General features: G+C 39.6%; 1 protein-coding gene across 2 annotated transcripts in view; it reads left to right on the plus strand.

Annotated features, from left to right (window-relative positions):
* Positions 1-18,460, plus strand: part of LOC124164191 (tyrosine-protein phosphatase non-receptor type 11-like) — a 1,101,414-nt gene that overhangs the window by 927,455 nt on the left and 155,499 nt on the right. The gene's annotated exons all lie outside the window — the stretch shown is intronic.

Consider the following 18,460-nt stretch of genomic DNA (forward strand, 5'->3'; position numbering starts at 1 on the left):
TTTGTATATCTGTCAACAACTTTGTCCATTAAAGTCAACGAAACTCGGTAGAGCTAGCATATGCTTGGTACAGCAAGCATTAGAACACAGGGTATGACTATTCTACATCCAAGGTCGAATCTCAGTCAAGGTGAATGGTCTCATCTCTTTGGAATATACGCAGTTTAAGTGTTGTGAGGTGTTAAAATAGAAAAATTAAATAATCAACTTTTAATGGTTCAAATTTGTTTTATTCAAGCTATTAATTCGATATTTATTTTATAGATTTTTCCTTGATTATGAGCGAATCTCTTGTGGTCACTGGTTTAATGAACTCATCGGTTGATTGTTTTTAAAGGTTGCATTGGATCCCTCAAGTGGTCCACTGGTTCCCCTCAATAGCAAGGCAGTCCGCTCCACCGCCTACTACGTAGATGAAATTGCGGTGGGCGGACTGCTCCCCTTATCTTCCCTATGGCTTCGTCGGCCCTTCCAACCTCTCCCCACGCACCCTTCGGTCACGTCGGTCAAGGTTCCACTCCTCGAAACTACGCAATTACATCTACGTACTTCCATGCAAGCCGCCTCAATAGGAATGTAGCGGGTGCGTTAGGAAATCACAAATAAAAAAGAAATGCTCCAACGATATGCCACCTTATATTAGCAATGACAGACAGTTACTTCCACGATATATATTTTGCTTTAATTCGGAACGGTTTCGGCTATTATACCATTATCAAGTACAGAAAATAGTATGAAAAATAACATCTGTACTTGATGATGGTGTAACAGCCTAAAGTGGTCGAAATTAAAAAAAAATATATATATATTGTGGAAGTAACAGAGTGTCTATTATTGATAATATGGAGCCCTTCCACCATGCACAAGCTTCAAGTTTCGATTTAACCTTATATTGGTACTTTATTTTTCGGGGAGAAACGAATTTCCACATCTGCCCGTTCGGTAAAATCCCTCTCTTTGTATTATTTCTGTCGGACTTGGAAACAAGGCGGGGTTCTAACCAGTGAGGTCATGGCAAAATTAGCAGTGTCGGAACGCACTTTACTTTTTTTAGAAGTGAAATATTACTCAGTGTTTTTTATTACAAGTTATTATTGTTTCATTATAATTTTTTTTATTTTGTTACGAATGTATATATTAGAAATTTTGAGGCAACAAAATAGATAAAAGTGTCATTTGAGTGTTATGTCTGTTGTTAAAGTGCCGGAAAGGAGTTCCGGCGCTCTCCGACACCATGACACCACTGGTTCTAACATGATGTTCTCCGTGTCTGTCTGAAAGATATATCTATTCTTAATTTCTCAAGCAATCTATGCCTAGCGCGCAGCCTCCAGACACTCCAGAGGCTACCTACCTTATTTTATGAAGATCTGTCTAACGCAACCTATATTCCCGTAGAAGTTTTTGAGGAATCGCACAGTTTCTATTTGTATTTTGCTTAGCTCACGGATAAGGGGTTCCTGAGCCAGATCCCTTTACTTGGATCCCATTTTCTCTCTGCAAGGTGTGGCCGGACGAGTGCGAAATTGGACCTTGCTTTTACTTTTTCGTCCGAAAATATTCCCGCAACACGCTTGCATATGCTCTGCGCTTATATCTTCAAGTAGCATACTGGAGTTCCCCAAGGAAGCGTATAGTATCTTACATTTACCTTGCTTCGGAAACTTCAACGCCCGTATAGAAATGGGCACCGACTGTGATAATTCGATGGCGGCTGGAGGTATTTAATTCACCCTGTAGCCTGTTCAGTAGGCGTCCAAGTAGATAGTCCCTAAGGCGCGAATTAGTCTCTAACGTTTAAAAATTGAGTTCTAAGGATTTAGAAGTGCACTACTATGGTTGAATATTTGGTATTTATTCTATTACTGAGAATATTCTCGGAGATAGAACATGTCTTACTGTACCGATCCTCCGAAATACTTCCATTTTTTCACATTCCCACCCGAGCCTTTCGTAACAACCACCTTCTAAACCTACCTAAATTCTCAGATATCACTTTTTTACAGGCATTCTACCTATTTCAATGCCATTTCGTTTACCAACCTTTCCCTGAATCTCTCAGCGCCCTTCGGAACATTCAAGAGGCAGCTTCGAAAAGCTGTCCTCTCCTGATTATAAATTTTTACCTTATTATTGCTAATATTTGTTAAAGCTGCAGATTATAAGTTTTATATCCCATGTAAATGCTTATTTGGCTGGTTTTGAGGAATTTTATTAATAAATTATTCTCAGCTTACAAGTTATTAGCCGGCTGTAGTGCCGCAGAGTGGCCTTGTCTTTTGAATAAGCGGTGCAGCGGCGCCTTACGCTTATATAACGTTGCAAGAATAAATTGAAAATTATTTTTTTCTCAATATCAGGTAAAATATTTCGGATTTTAATCAGGAACGACATTCTAACGATTCACTTCGGAAATACAAATTCTATAAGTTCGTTCCTCAAGTATACTATTTGCCCGACCAACGTTTCAACAATAGTATCCCATTTTGTGGTTCCATAAATTACTTTCCATTCAGTGGCGTAACTATGGGATAGATTCCCCCCCCCCCTCCTCAAAGCCTCAGAGAAATAAAAAAATCTTTAAAACTATTGTCTTGTTTTGGCTTATAATAACTGCATCTACTTAAAATTTAATCTTTAGTGCCAAAATTATGTAAAATTTATTTCCAGGCATGTCATTGTTCAAAAATTTTCCCGTACCCACGTTTCCTGGGGTGGGGGTCGCCACCCCAGGCCATCCCATCCCCCCAAAGCATATTCCTAGTAACGCCACTATGTACATTGCTAAACCTTTACGAAGCCGCGAGAAAAACCCTGTTTGAGAATGATTTATTTTATTGGGTCGAACCGAAAAAAATTTCCAAGTGAATATGTTGGCATAACTGAAGCGGGAAATATGGGCATTCGTCCCAGCTAGCGTGGACGATGTCGACGCTACAATCATTCCTGCGGGAAGTCGAATCTACGGTCCGACGTCAATGCCACAGTCTTTTATGAATGAGGAGACTCCTTCGCCTAGTGGTCTGACAGTTACTTTTATGGTCGAATCAGCACATCATCCTGTTTAACGGACCTGGACGTTTCATGGTCAGCCGCCGGGATAGCGCCCGTGCCCTGTTCAGTGTTCACCGATCAAGACGCCGTTCCATCATGGCGAATGTGCGTCGCTCGCTATCGCTCTATCATCCTCGCGGCGGGAAGCCAAAAGTGGAGCCTTTTTGATGGCCCCATATGAATTATTCACCTTTCATGTCTTTGTAGATCCCGTGGCGCAAATGTCTCCGTGAACTTATGACAGATCGTCCGGTTAAGCTATTTGGCTCCGACTCATTCTAAAGCCGCCACAAGCTATGAGGTTCCTCGTTTGGACATGGAATCCCGTCTTGGAGTGGTAAGATAGACGGGGTTTAGTTGGGTGAGCTCGTGAAGGATGACGAGAAAGTATAGGAACTTTTTTATGGCATCATGGTTAGTAGTTATTTTATCGCGATCTCATTCGAAACTCAGCGTGTGACAGGTTGATAGCTTGGTCCATGGGGACCACTGGGAGGAGATCACGATCCATTTCGTTGAAGATACTTATTTTATTGCCTCTTAATGTGCATTAAAACCTGTTTTCAAAAATTTCCGCGGCGATGAGTACTGAGCGATCCTTTCGTTCTCAATATGGAAATATTTCGCACAACTTTTTATTATAACCAGGGATGGCAAATGAAACGAAACGAAAATTTTTCGTTTCAACCCGGAGGAGAACGATAATACGAGGCCTAGGTTTAGTTTCGTTCCCTCACGAAATTAAAACCACCTAGAAATTTAGTTTCGACCCGGGACGAAACTTTACAACGAAACTATATTAATTGAAACTCCACTGCTCATATGTAGTTAAGTTCCCAACCCAGATGTTTAGTGGAGGGGGAGGGGGATAAGAGGAATAGTTTCGACCAATTACGTTTGACCTAAAAAGAATTAAACATCAATGTTTATAAAGGTTAAAACATCAAGCTTAAAAATCAAATTGCCAGTTTGTGTTCACCGTTCTCCTGTGCACGAATAAAAACAGATTTTTTTCTTAGGTAGGAGAGGTAGAGGAGCAGGTTAAATACAATTGAGTATTTTCCAAAAAAAAAAGTATTCACAAAATTTCGCACAGGTTCTTCAGAAATCTAAAAAGATGAAATTCTGTATATCTGGAATAAATCGCCGTACGCTTTGAACACAAAATTAGCATACGCATCGATAAACATTTATAAATTTCACTTTTACTAATCTAGTGTTTTCTAACCAAGTTTCATACTCATTTAAATGTAATGTGGTAGATCTAAAGCAATTATTAGATTCTGTATGTGATTAGTTCATTGGAGTAGTTCATTTAGATTCCTGTTAGTCTTTCATCGAATGAAGTTAGAAATGTTTCGTCTGGCTTTCATTCAAGATTTCGAGATCGTAATCAATTCACCGGTGGAGATTTTCGTGTGTGAATTTTAACTCACCCGTGAAGACCGCGTAGGTGTTCCACTGAACTCGAGTGATCGCTGTCGAATCCTTGAACCAGAATGGGTTATCTAGATGAATCTGTATATGAAACGGTAGGCCTACCTACCCATAACTGTCTTAAGTTTTTTTTAGAGAGAAAATGATTCCGGCACAGGTCTTAAGAAGACGCGTCCCTTTCCTCGAACAGTTTAAATTGCGTTTTTTGGGCTACGCATTACTGCTGTAAAGCTTCAGATATTATCTTGAAATTGAAAGTGAATATAGATTACACGTATGTCAGGATTTGCCTGCTTCTTGAATATGAAAAAAAATCTGATGAAATACTCGAAAAAATTGGAAATTCATCCTTTTCCACCAAGGTGTACTTTTTCTGTCAATTACACTCCGTCGTAGCATACTCTATGTATTTTTTTCTTAAATTAATTTTGCTGACCTAAGTTGGCAAGAAAAATTGAGAACCTGGAATACTCGAAAGCGGAAAGTGTGCTAGATACCTAGGAACCTGGAAAAAGAACTGGCCGCGTTTCCTAAATAATGATATTCACAAGCCCGTGGAATTGTCTGTGGTGAGCTCTACCCAAACCTATCTTCGGGTTGGAAAACTGCGCGGGCGGGTGTGATTTGTGCTTTATATTCGCTGTTACAATTTTCGCTGGCATCGTTTTCTTTCCCCACTTCGTGAGCTAGCTGCCTGACTGATCGTCTTCCACAATTACGTCCTCGTGGTGTTACGTTAATTCTATGTGTTGCGCTGTCCCACGAGCCAGTGGTGCAGCGAGGGGGGGGCTTTGGGGGTTGAAACCCCCCCCCCCCAGAGCTCAGAAAATGTTATTAGTTTAATCCATTTTACTTATTTGGATCAGCATTACTTATAGTGTTAGGATTAATCAAATATCCCTCAGAGAGCCGTAAAACCGCCATTTTGAACCATTATTCTTCAAATTTTTCTGGAAGAGGACCGCCGCAACTCCTGCTTACCCTGGTAGGTATGCAATAACCCCACACCCGTAATTACCAGTTGTGCCTAAAACCCCCACTAGCCTTAATTCTTAGCTGCGCCCCTGCCACGAGCATCTATCTAAACGTATTGCGGGCTATTCGGGACGCCCATGTTCGAAACCATTAGTCAAGGTCATGCTTCCCCTAAGGCGTGACGATTAGTTTAGGCAAGATTACGCGACTGGCGATCGGTGGTGCTAATAGCGTCCATTAGTTTTTCAGGCATTCCCTTTCGCCTGCTGTCAGCAGCGCTCCCGTCTGTTGGAGAGCATGTTGTTTTGTGCCGTACCGTTATACTCATCGGTATGAGTGATGTTTCCTTCCGAACCGCAATTGTTTTTCTTCTCTCGCTTTTCCTCCGGCTCACAGCCGATATTTTCGGTGACTCGACTTTATACAAGACTATAAACATCCTCACCTGGACCGGTTCAACACGCGTAAGAAATGAATAATGCCACATAAATAGTGTTAACGTCTAATGCGGTAGTTTCCTTCATCAAAGAGAACGAAAGGCATTGATTGCGATTCATTACCCACCGTTGGTGTATTCATAATATACAAATTATTTGGTTTTAGAGAAACAGGGAAACATCTCTTAATAATCACTATTAAAAAAATCTATTAAAACTGCCTATGGTCGGACAGTTTGCTTCGTTTGATAGGGCATTAATAATCCTTATTTAAGCCAAGCGCTACCTGCTAGCAGGGTACTCTGCTACCTGCTAGCAGCCTGCATCGCAGCGGCGCACACATCCTTGCCCCAAGGTCACCTCACAATGCGGCAGCGAGAACCAGACTGACGTCACACGGGCTTTTCCCAGCATTCATACTCAGCCGTCCAGTTTTCGCGCGCTTGAAAATTTTCACTTTTCATTTAATCGCGAAAAATAGATATCGTCATTTAAAAATCTAAAAGCGTGAAATACGTACTCCAGGAGAAATCTTTCGATTTAGGCAATAAAAAAATTAATGGAAACCACCGTATTTTCTAATGAATGAAAAAATGTCCACTCATATACTTACTGTATTATGATATGCAAATGTGGTAGTGAGTGATTCAGAATCCCTAGAGATTTGCACCCAAAAACTATTTTTCATAATGAAATACAGTGGTAACTCTCCACTCAAAATTTAAGCCATTTTCCGTTTATATTCGAGAGAATTTCAATCAAACCATTCCAATATTCTTGCTTCTTGTCCTACAGCAGGGAATGGCCAATGCGATCTCCTCATCTTCTCGTCTTCCTCCGTACTAACATCTGGAATGACTTCCGTCTATCATGGTTCCTTATCTTCTTGGCCCTCATTTTCGCCTTCTACAACCCACAGTCGTTATATTTCTTAATTCGTTCAAGTGATTTATTCGCAGTAAAAAATAATGAATTTGGTGGCTCGGTGTCCTTGAATATTGTTCCATGCACAAAAGAATAATTCCTCCAGAGTTAATTCAATTAATTTGAGGCCATATTATTTTTAATCCTGGGTGTCCTCTCCACCGAATACAATGGGATACGAGATGAATGTGACGGATGTGTCTGGGCCCACCTGGGGATCCCTCAACTTCAAAAGGCCGCCAAATGAAATGGGCAGAACCCCATGGGGGCAAAAAATTAATAAGTCTGGGCATATATAAGTGTAATAAAGTGTCGCATATAGTGTATTATGATATGCAAATGTGGTTGTGAGTGATTGACAATTACCATAAGATTTGCACCGAAAAACTATTTTTAACCATTAATGCAACTCCACACCTAAATTAATCTCAACCAACCAAGGTTTTGCGAGTTCAGTTATATTTTTTTAAGTCTTAGCTGCCGAAATCTGGGTCCTTTGATATTAAATTAAGTTTTGAGTGTTACTTTTGTGCTTCAATATTAATTGCTTACACAAATTAACGCCTGAAACGTTAATTTTTGACGTTACGTTTTGACGTTCGGAAAAATCTTTTATTCTTTGATGCACCGAAGTGCGTCATATTTTTCATGTATTTTTCGGGGTGTATGGACCAGACACCGTTTAAAAATTTCCAGTATTTTAAATTTAAACATTTTAACGCGGTATTTCATCCATTCAATTTGTTATATTTGAGAAGGATATCGATGGCTAAATTCTTACAACATTTATCTTGAATTCGGCCGGTTTGAGACAGGTATCTTAAACAAAGTGTAATAACATTAAAAAATAAAATACAAGCAAAAAACAACTCTTTGTTTGTAAATTGATGGTTCTTTTTCAGTTTTATGAACTTTTGTTTTTTGATTTCAGTGTACAAGTACAAAAAATTAATCGTTTCTTTGCTCACCGGAAAAGCTGCTATTTTTGAGATACGTGTTGTTAGAACTGATCCATCGAAATGCAATTCGATCATAGTGTGGTCCACCTAATGGTCTAAGAAAAAATATGGATGAACTTTTGAGGTGTAGAATAATGAAGTAAAATCTTCTTCAGTGAATATAAGTTAAAGCTATTATTTCCATTAGCAATCAGTCATATGTCATCAAATGATCAAGTATGCCAAGGGGACTTATTAGAGGAGCTGCCAGTCCATCCCGTAAATGCTTTACTTTACCATTTTCATGGGTTTTTGAAGTCCTCGTAGCGCGTCGATGCGATCCATTCATTCTAAACATTTGCAGTTGCAGTATTTGCACTGTTGACGGAAAGCATTTAAAAGTCATATATTAGATAGATTAATCAGGGTGTAGAAAAATTGTGTCACGAAATTTTAACCATGGATAGCTGATGCCATAAGATAAAATCGCGGCCAATGGCAGCGGTTTCTCAACGTTTACGTAGTTTAAAAATTGTTACGTTTTCGACCTGAGCGTCATTAGTAATTTTGGTTCCTAATGTCAGCAGCTATCCAGAGTTAAAATTTGTTGACAATTTTTCTCCACTCAGTATAATCTGTAATACAGATGATGACAAAAGGAAGGCTATAAAACATTGGAAAATTTAGATACAAATCTAATCTATAAAATCTGAAATTTTCAGGATGATATCATGAGTATAAAATGATTAATTCGCCATCAAAAAAAGTCAAACACGAACTTGTCCAGAGGGGGAGGGACGCGTTCCCTTAAGTAGTTTTTAATTCATCGGTGGCGTAACCTCTTAAGTGCTTGACCGTCCGCTACGGTTCCATTCATTTGAGGATAATGATTGTCCTTCGCCGTCGTTAATTCATTTCTGGGCCTTGATTTGATTCCTCCCCTTGGCCGAGAAAGCGTTCTGCGATTGCAAAAATTGACATTTTCGTCGAGGTTTTCCGTTGAACAATTGTCGGATAGGCTCCATCGCCTTTTTCGTGGTTGCGATACTCTTCTTCCGTGGCCCGGGCTCTAATGTTCGGTTGTAATTACGGCCGTCCGGTCGTAAAAAAAGTTAACCAGCGGAAAGAGGAGCCGTTTCCCCCGCGGCCTTTCTCCTGGCGCTGGCCGGCCGGCTGATGACTTGGCTATTTTGGGCCGTTCTTCAAGGTCCTTCTCGCCACCTTGGATGGAATGCCGCGAGTACAAAAAGTGGAGCTCTCTTACTCGTAATGGAGGTAGGTCTCTGCGGCGGTGGTTACTAGTTGGGTCAAAACGAATTCGGAAATCCCCAGGCTTTCCCTCCCTGACAGCCTGGAGCAATCACGCATACTTCACTACCGTTGCCAAGAGGATACTCCAGTCCGTCACTGGATATTGTTACGTTTGACATTCAAATACTGTTATTTTATATTGCCTGAGAGTTTTTGATGGAAAAAGGACAGAGGGATTGTTGGAAAGATAAGCAAGGGAGAAAGATGCTTGTGGGGAGTGAGACAATAAAAAAACTGTAATTTAAAGAAAATGAAGAGTTTTTTTTAGGAAAAAACAATCGTCTGACGTTACAATATGCTGTCGCCCACCGCGCACTTCAATGGGTATGGTATGATATTTGGAGGAGGCGGCCGACAGCTGATGTCATTTGCGCCATGCGGGAAGGGTAGGGAAGGAGGGTTGGAGAGAAACCCGGCGTCGGCATCAGCCTGCTCTTAAAGAAAGGCGCCAAAGGGATCACGGTTTAACGTCCCATCCGACGGACGGAGTACTGCTCTTGAAGTGACCTCCACAAGGCACTAAAGCAGGAATCGTGCAGCTCCAGAAAAATCTCGCAATGAAGAGTTAAGTTATTCAACTGCATCACCGAATAGCAACTGTATGTAATGATTCTTTCGGCTCTTACATTTGACCGGAGCGCTCTAATTAAAAAATTATATCTTTAATTTCAAAAGCGCCGAAACCTCGTAAGTAGTTGTTGATGGAGACTTTCGCGGGGTGGTGCAGCATGCGTAGCAAGGTTTTCGGGCTGACCTCCGCGTCGTTCCATCTTCATTACGACAGTTTCGCCGGCGTTGCAGCTGGCATCTTCAGGTTCGAAGTGTTCGATGCAGGTTTTTGCCCGTCTCATATAGGCCTTGGTTGCTTTTGGGCTGTCGGGCCTGTTGAATGTAGATATTTTCGCTATTTCAATAGCCTCTCGTATGAGTCGGGGAAAGTAGAAGCATTACTTTCCCCGACTCATACGAGAAAGCGAAAACATCTACATTCAACAAGGAGGACAGCTATTCGCTCTCAAACACCTGGAAGAGACTCTTACCCAAACGGACCAATCAGAACGCACCTAGCCCAAACCAAGGTCTTTATAAGACGGGAAAAAAGCTGCATCAAACACTTCGAACCTGAAGATGCCAGCTGTAATGCCGGCGTAACTGTCGTCATGAAGATGATACGTCACGGAGGTCAACCCGAAAACCTTGCTGCGCATACCTCGTTAGTAGTGTTCACCTCGCTTGATGGTCTCGTTTCTTTACGTCGTGGGAAATATTTAGAAGGATGAGCAGCTCTCACTTTATTTTATTCTAGGAAGCGCTGTTATCTACTTTATCTTGGCATTGTTCCCTCTGCACATTTTTTGATGCGTGAGTTGACGACCGTGGGCATTAGAAAGACTGAATAGAGTAGTTTTTTCGTGAGACAAAGGTTGGAGATGAATAGACTTATAGAATAAAGGAATTCAGGGAATTAGCAGCGTGTGGCTAGACATTTCCCGTTCTTAGGCATTGATGAAGGGTTGATTTGAGTACTTTTTGCTTGCTAACGTGAAAAGGAAACTCAAAAATACCCGCTTATTGTCTTTTTAAATTGTAATTGGGATGGAAAAGGCCAACAGTAACCGTAGATGTGAAGAAATATACCTATAGAATGAAGGAATTCAGGGAAAATCCTTTGTTATTTGAATTTTTATTTTCCAATCAGTTGAAAAGTGGAAATAAAGGCAAACAGTGAATTCTATATTTAGCTACATGGTTTCGTTAAACAAATGGAGATAGCAAAGAATGAAGGAATTATAATAGATTGAGATAAGAATGTAAAAATATCATTCACGCAATAAAATGTTCGAATACAATAACGCGTTGGTCTGCACACTGTTGAATTTTGAAATATAGGTTGGACAATAAATATGAATTAGAGTGCTGTCGGCTCCCAAACCGCCAACGGAATTGTATTAGTTACTTTCAGTATTTCCTCCAGATGTCTGTAAAAGTTAGCCTTTAGAACGAAAAGAACTGGTTTCCAACATATAAATACTTCCATTGTCGAAACTTTCTGTCATACCTAGCTTTATATTTTTTTAGATTTTTGGTGGTTAGCAGCCGTAGACGAACATCATGTATTTAATTACTTTTCCTATTCTGATCATCAGCGCCTTATGCTCATCGATTTAATACTAGTATCTACAGTACGCAAATGTCTGGAGTCAAGTTGTCGAACATACGTCTCTCCTGTTGCCCATCGGTCGAAGAAGCGCAGCGCTATTTTCTCGTTACTTTTTTTTCGCTTTTGCGGTATTTATATACAAACATCCCGCGGCCGACCTTGAGTATCAGCCGAGCTGCTCCAAGTTTTGCGCTCTTTTTTTTTTTTTTTAAGACGGAGATAATAAGTACGGACACACACGCCCAACCCCAGTCCTTCGGGCGACCTACGTTTATAACTGGAACAGGTTTTCCTCGGCGTCTGTCTACCCCTCCTCTTGGCAGTGGGCGTATGTTGTTTCGGGTGAGGTTGTATTGGGAGTGTGGCGTTGGGGTGGTCGGAAGAGACACGGTAAAGGGAAGGGGCGGAGTTGGGCACCCCCTACATGGCACATGGACCCAGGGCCTAACAGGACGCATTTACCCTGCTTACCGCATTTACCACAGCCGGCAGAAACATATTTTCAGCTTGGTCAAATTCCGAAAGCACTTTCTCTTTAAGAAATGTGGATATTGTTCCAGGCTTATTCCTAACAAAAGAAGTGCGTAATAATGAAGCCACAGTTTGAATAAAAAATAAACAATTCTTTATTCATTCCGATTCTTGACTATTTCGATTAATTTTATCAAAGTCGATTAATAATTCAATTAATTGGTTACTTACTATCATATCATTAATTGATTAATCGAAAGAGAAAAATAGATTACTTCTATCAAACGATTAATCGTTGAATATCTATCTACTTTAGTTAGATAAAGTTCAAGCTTTTTTTTAGGCGCGTTTGGTACATTACACATTGTATTAAAATTATACATTATTTAATATTTTCGTGTTGCCATGAGAAAAAATGCCCCTGGTCCGGGAATCGAACGACGGACCTTTGGCTTTCCAGGCCAATGCGCAGACCACTACGCTTGGTCCTTCTTGGAAGTCCTTTCTCTCTCGCGTTGCCATCCTTAATGGATCGTGAGGACCAAACATCTAGTATGTACCATGAGCCTCGGTACAATTGCCATGGGAATTAAGGAACCTGGATAGTGTAATGGTCTACGCATTGGCCCGGACAGCCAAAGGTCCGTGGTTCCATTCCCGGTCCAGGGGATTTTTTTTAAATTCATGATTTTTTCACCTCCGTTCACGCAGCAGGATTTGAAATATTACACATTATTTTACTTATATCAAAAGTACCAGATTCATAATTTGCATATTGCCGGATCCATCACATTATCTCGCTTCCTCTATTGCCGCGTTAAAACTATAAATGTATACCACAAGTATTACCCAGGTTGGGAAAGAAGATACGATATAAAAGGGACTCTCACGATTTTAATTTTCGGTGACACTACCACCTTCCTCAGATGTTCTTCCTCAGAGGTCGTTGTTCCTAACTCGGAGGAAGGTGGTAGTGCCTTCGAAATTTTAAAATCGCGTGAGTCTCCGTCTTATTATGTATTTTTTACCATGTCTTTCCCTGCATGGGTTGTAAGAGGCATACATAAATAGAGTGTGCGCAGCATCTTTGCGAAGTGCATGCATCGATCCGTCGGCTCCACTTCATAGATCGTATTATGTGCTGCTACATGCGTTTAAAAACTGTATTTCATTGTAATTTATTGAATGGGGAAAAAATTCATACGCGAAATAAGTCTCCCACAATTTGCGCCGAAGAAGCAGGGAAGCTGACCTACAAAAAATATTGGGGGGGCCCAAGAACGGGAAATTTTACACGTAGTGAGTTTTGTTTTTTAAGTATTTTAGAAAAGTCATACGATCAATATTAGAACCCTGATAACTCAAATGTCGATATCTGGACACTCCGGGGAAAATTGACAAGCCTGACACATATTTTCCTGACACCCATTACGAATTTTGAGAGAGCTCGGGCCCCCTCAGGCCCCATGGAGTCGGCGCCACTGCGAAGAAGTATTAACTTACATCGGTCAGTCACCGAGGACTGCCATATTTTTGTTGGCGTATTACTTCATTAATTACTTAAAATCGTTAGCAATCACCAAACAGTGAACTCTAAACAATGAGCAGATGCCTCCTCCCCAAGGAGGTTGTAAACATCTGGTGGGGGCACCACTGATTTCGAGCGTGGAGCGAAGTGTGGCCGGAATGGGGGTGCTTGGGTAGGACAAGCCACGCCCACTTTGACCAAAACATTGATAACCCCATAAAGGTCAATGCTTAATATTTGGTGAAAGTTTTCCTCATAATTCTTTAATGCATTAAAATAAACTATGGAACGCCAATTTAAACATTTTTTTCTTACTTCTACACATTCATCTACATAATACCCTGCGAGCCACCTCTAGGGTGTTTGGCACGGGGTGATCAATCACCAGCATGTAATTGGATTCCCACATGCACACCACACAGTCAAAAAAAACGTCACGTATTCGTACAAATTGTACTACCATTTACTGTTAGAAATAAAAATAAAATTAAGAAACATGCGTTAAGTTTTACATAGGTTAGTAGGCTACACTACAAATCATTTAATCTACTTAGTAGGATTCGAGAAGTTATGACTCAAACATCTTTTCCCAGGGAAAAATTATTATCAATCACCATGGTTACGTTCTGCAACCGGCTCAGCTGAAAATAAAATTTTACGAGAGTAAACTAGTCATTTACCTGCACTTATACTGGTATTTAGTTTTATCATAGCCAACATAAATCTAACAATCATAGTAATAAAGTATATTTTCAAGTATATACCCACCAGTAAAGTGGCTAACAAGAGACATTGTTTATATATTAATAAAAGTATTGCGAATGATAGGAAAAATCCGTCAACAATCACCGGCGAAATACTAATGATCATGGTGGCATTTTTCACTTAATGTAGTTCATTTTCAGAGCAAAACTTAGCCACCTCAAAATATCAATCGGAGACGAAGTCCGAAAATTGTCAAACTAAGATGGCGGACCTTTGACTCGGAAATAGAACCTCCAGATACTTACGACCTCCTTGCTCCTACCCTAATGAAGCCAATAAATTGCGCATCCGGCCATCTTGAAAAGGTCCTCCAGAATTGCGCTTCGATTAAATTAATGGGGAATCGCGCAACTTTGAATTCTTTCCTAAGCTCACGTTATTTGGATCACATTTTGGCTTATATAGTTACTTAAGAGAAGTTAAATTGCTTGGATCATGGACGATAGTTTTTCCACCTCAAAATGTACTATTTTTCCATCAAATTTTACGCATTTTCATATTAGGAAGACCTTGACGAACAGTTGCGTAGCCAAGAATTTCGTTCGGTGGGGGTCCAAAACCAGGGGGGGGGGATTTTTGAAAAACGCTATACTAAGTAATGGGTTTTAAGCAAATTTTAACACTTTTCATATTCGATAAAACTTCATTTTTTAAAGAAATATTTTTTAAATTCATGATTTTTCAATGTTTTGTTTTCTTTTATGAAGGAAAACGATTGTGTTTGTATATTTCGGGGGGGGGGTTCGGACCCCCCGGATTCCCCCCTGGCTACGCCACTGTTGACGAACATCTTCTGGATGTTACTCTCCCATAAAGTGGTCATAGGTGTACAATGATTTGTGATAAATTAACCGTAGGGATATATTTACGTGGGATTACAGTTTAGCAAATAGATCAATGGTTATGTTGGTGCTGAAAAAAAGAAGCTTGAAAACTATTACCACCCTTAGTTCTTAAACGAAATACGTCCAATTCTTTCTTTTTTCGTTATTTTTTCCTCCGGTAATACAATATATTTACCTATTTATTGATCTGACACCACATTGCACGCCGATATGTATCTCCAAATATTGTATTAAATGTATTTTTCAATATTACTTCTACGCCTTTAATAGACCTTTTTGTAAAACAATCAGTCCTAGCCGTACAGCGAGGCATTGAAAGCATTTAATATATAATATTTTTCAGCGTCTCCAATCATTAGATTCCACCGTCATGGCTTATAACCCCATTCAGTCTTGAATCACATTTTTTATTTAGCTATAACATTGTATCTTTTGACCGAATTTATTCCCATTTCTCATCCGTACGTCATCGTCGTGAAAACCCTTTGTCATTCATTATATCCATTTCTCATGATTTCATTTTTTCATATTTGCTTCTCGTATCTTCTCTATCTATGGAACTTTGTCCGAGCTCTCAATGTAGTCGGGAGCGTTATTGGAAAGATTAGCTTGCCGTCTAGTGTTTATTTCGGCTGGTTTGAATCGATCCATGGCCACTGGGCGGAACTCCAAAATTCTCGATTAAGTGTCACGAGGTCGGGGACGTTTCAGCGACATTGGTTCCTTTTCTTACTCGTTCCATATACATGAAACTTGTTGAGTGAATTGATTACATCCTCACTACATTTTTGGCGAAGACCGGTCATGCAACAAGAAATATTGGATGCCTTCCTGGAGTGAATATTTATTCCTGGCGAATAAGTATTCCGCCGTTTAACCCTTTCTAACCCAAAGCTTCTTCTGGGAGAAGTCAAATTTCAAGACTTTTCTTCTTGAAAATTTTGCAATCAATCATAATTATCGTGGTAGGTGGCTATTTTGTTATTAAAATTTCCACCACAAAATTATGCGTAGTTTATATATTTCCTAAATAGGGCTGAAAATTTATATATTTTTGATGTTGCTTAGAAGCAACACTGGGCTATAATGGGTTAATGTAGGTTTACATGGAGAATGAAGTCAAGTATTTCCGGAGAGATTTCGTGAAACAGCATATTAAATGATACACAAAGATATCGTGCTGTCCACTCAATTTTAATTTCGCAAACTCTACCTCATTTGTTTCGATTGACTTGCGATCATCATCAGGCACATGATTGCAAGTCAATTGAAACAAATAGAGCAGAGTTTGTGATATTCAAATGAAGTGGACAGTACGATATCTTTGTGTATCATTCGTTTGCATGGAGATTTTTGAAAAGTACTCTGGCATTATCTCCTCTCGATTTTCATACCCCCTCATCAATTCAAAATAAAGCCTAATCCATTTTATTCCATTCATAAATCCCATTCTCTTCCTATTCCTACTCCGCCTATCTATAATTCTTCCCTCATCGTCATCACTGAACAACAATTTAAATATTCCTTCGGCGAAGCTCTCCATTCAGTACTTCTATCAGTTAATATTTTTAAAGCTGTGTATTTCCTCTACTTCACATCTTTATTCGAGATCATTCTCTTCGGCTCATTTTTCTTCGTGTTATGGCTGTTCCCGCGAGAAATCAATGACTCAATCAACGACTAATTTGGAGATCCAACAGCTCTTCGAATGTCAATTTTCATTCCGTCATTTTCTTTCGGAAATACAGAAAATCCAACCACCTAAGGACGAATGTCGTCGAGTTAGTCGTCAAAACGTCGGCAGCGTTCCAGTCCCTAAACCGGTGGAAGTCCCGAAATCTTTCCTCATAATAAGATAAATTTGATGGATAATTTACTCTTTTCGAAATTCATACGTTTTTATGATAAATTTACCATTGACACAGACCACAATATGAGCAGACTAAAGAAAAAATACTTATGGTAAGTTAAATTTAGGTGGATGATAGTTGTTGTACTCTCCACAGTCTTACTGTGTGTTCCGGTCTATCAGAACGACTGTAGTTTTGATAGGCCGGAGCGTTGAAGTGAAATTAAGCTGAGGGCAGGACAATAATTACGTTGCCTTTCCGTTTCGAGCATATCCGTCGTCGTCAGTAAATATATCATTCGTATTTTACGTCAATAGTTTCACTTTCAGCAGACTAATCGGTTTTTTGCCATTGACCTATTTACTAATGTACTGCACGACACACGCTGATTTGTTTCTCCAATTAGCATATTTTAAGAATTCTTATCATTCTTTTTTTTTTAGTTGCTCCAATTCCATGAAAGTTGTTGAGCGAAGTAATTACATCCCCCCTCTGAGAGCAGAGTAGACTAGTAATTTAAGATAAGTTTGACTGAGAATTTGCTCTTTGTGACAGACACACCATTTGTGTGAGAATAATGGACATTATTTATAATATATTTACAGCCACTTCTTTAATTATGCTGTCTCCTGTCTGAAATGTTGGCGAGGAAATATATTTTTTACTTCGGAAAAATAAATACGCCACGGTGAATTTCTATGGCTAATAACAAAAATCAACCATAAAATCTCGAAATATCTCTATGGTTATCATACTACCTGCGGTTTTTATTTGATTTTATGTTATTAGCCCTGATGGAGTTGAATAAATACTACCCTGAAGCGTTGGCATTATTGTGAAGTAAAAAAAATATATCTTGGCTAGCACTTCAGAAAAGACAGCGTAATAAATGTTATGGACGCGAACCCTGTGAAATGAATAGTGAGAACATACTTACCTATGGTAAGTTAAATTTAAATAGCAAATAACGAAGCTATCGAACAGGTTAAAGTCATACTTTAATTTTTACGTGTTTCAACGTCTCGGCGCCTTCATCAGTCTTATCTCGAGGCTTTTTTACATTATAATGCCGTCAATTACAATATATTTTCTTTTTCTTTCCAGGTAAGAAATCGAATACGGGTGCTGTGGCTTCCATTTGTGAGTATTCGTATGTATTACTAAATTTTTATTACTCGAGGCTTTGGCGTAACTAGGACTTGGCTTTAGAAGTGAGGGGGATACAAAATTATAGAGTCCTGTTAAAACCGGTTCATTGTTCGAATCCAATAAAAATTTTAAAAATATTTGTAGCTCAAATTAAATCAAAACATTTCATTCCTGTTCTTCAAAACAGGTAGGATTGCTGTGATGCGAATATTTTTTTTTATTTTAGGGCTCTGGGGGTATTTATCTCCCTCTACTTCTCTCTCGCCAATGGTTACGCCACTGAGTCGAAGGTTAGCTTTGAATTATAAGTGTATCGTATGTTTTTGAGATGAGGTGCATGGGAGGGCTGAGGCAATGGAACAGAGGGGAAAGTAAGCACATGGCTGGCAGAGGACTGAGTTTCACAAAAAATGGAATTCTAACCTACATTGGACAGTATGAGCTCGTTGTGGAGCGTGGAAGAGTCTCTCCTGTCTCCGACTACAATCAGATTTAAAAATCATTTACGCGACTGCAGCACCGGCTAAACTGTATTCCAGAAGAAATATCGGCCCACGTGGTTTAAAGCCCGTAAGATTGGATAATATGACTCTTATATTACCAATAAGTCTTTAA

The sequence above is a fragment of the Ischnura elegans genome, chromosome 8, assembly GCF_921293095.1.
Source record: "Ischnura elegans chromosome 8, ioIscEleg1.1, whole genome shotgun sequence".
Taxonomy (NCBI): Eukaryota; Metazoa; Arthropoda; class Insecta; order Odonata; family Coenagrionidae; genus Ischnura; species Ischnura elegans.